Genomic DNA, 1533 nt, shown 5'->3' on the forward strand with positions numbered 1-1533 from the left:
TGAGTCTCATTAGGATTATTATGAAAGTAGAATGAGTAACCTGCATTCTGCTGATTTGCTAATACCAGGTAAACCAATGGGACATAGCATAATGTGTTTCAAAAAGTCCCTGATGAGAAAAAGTTGCAATAGATGAAGTTTTAAACTATTCTGTTGCACCTGGCAGCTGGCCCAGATGTAACATCTCAACCCTAAAGTGCCAAGACTCCAAAAGCTAAATCTACAGTACTGAAAGCTAGCACAGATAAAACTGAACACTCATTTCCATTTCCAGCTTCTGAATGTTCCCTAGTAGATGGGAAAAAGTTATCAAAGTTGGACATTTTTGTCAGTTAATTCTAAATGGCATTCATTCTTGAAGAGTTCTACTCAAACTCTCAGAACAGGACTTTAGTGGAGCATAAGCCCTGTCCTGGTGAAATTTCCCTTCTTTTGTCCTATTGGAAGGTTCAATGCGTAGACTGGCTTCATAGAGTGCTGTGTGTTGGGAAGCTGCAGCTGCACATTGTTACTTTGGGGTGATGATTTTGTCAAGTTTATAGTTGGGCCAGAGCCTCAGCTACACTACATCTACATAGTTCAACATCACTCGCAGCTGATTTACACCTTCTGAAGATCTATTCCAGCAGTTCTTTCAAGTTCTTTGTCAGTGTTCTGTGCTTCTTCACTGCAGGTGAGGGCTTACTGCATTAGCCACTTTGCAATTCGCTCTTATTTTGTAGTTCTCAGTCCTGGCTGAAAAGGAGAATGTTCACTGGCTGCCTGTGGTGCAGACAAAAGCTCCATCCTTATGCTTGTCAATCTATTTGTCTCTTTCTCCAGTTGAAAAAAACAGTGATCCTCCAGGACCCAGAATCTTTCACATTTATGGAGTTTATTTTGGGGAGGAATGTAGTACAAGAACTTGCTTCTATCTGATCTTCACAGGCAATCATCTGAACTCAACTGCTGTTGCCTGGCAGAACGGCCTTCAGGTTGATGAAACTTTGTTCAAGAGAAGTTTTTTTCTGATGCACATCCCTGGAAGAAATAGATGATGCAATGGACAACAGAAACCTGCCTTGCATTTCTAAAGCTTGTCTGCTCCAAACAATCATGGAAAATGAGGATTGGAAGGGACCTCAGGAGGTCATCTAGTCCAACCGCCTGCTCAAACCAGGACCATCCCCAACTAAATCATCCCAGCCAAGGCTTTGTTGGGCTGGGCCTTAAAAACCTCCAAGGATGGAGATTCCTTTATCTCTCTGGGTAGCCTGTTCCAGTGCTTTGCTAACCTGTTTGTGAGAGAGTTTTTCCTAATATCTAATCTAAACTTCCCTTGCTGCAGCTTGAGAACATTGCTCCTTGTTCTGTCATCTGCCACCACTGAGAACAGTGCAGACCCATCTTCTTTTGAACCTCCCTCTGGGTAGTTGAAGGCTGCTATTAGATCCCATCTCGGGTCTTCTCTTCTCTAGACTAGATTTCATAGACATCAGGGCTGGAAGGGACCTCGGGAGATCATCAAGTCCAGCCCCCTGCCCAAAGGGCAGG

Source organism: Crocodylus porosus, unplaced genomic scaffold (genome assembly GCF_001723895.1).
Source record: "Crocodylus porosus isolate Cpor-Errol unplaced genomic scaffold, CroPor_comp1, whole genome shotgun sequence".
Taxonomy (NCBI): Eukaryota; Metazoa; Chordata; order Crocodylia; family Crocodylidae; genus Crocodylus; species Crocodylus porosus.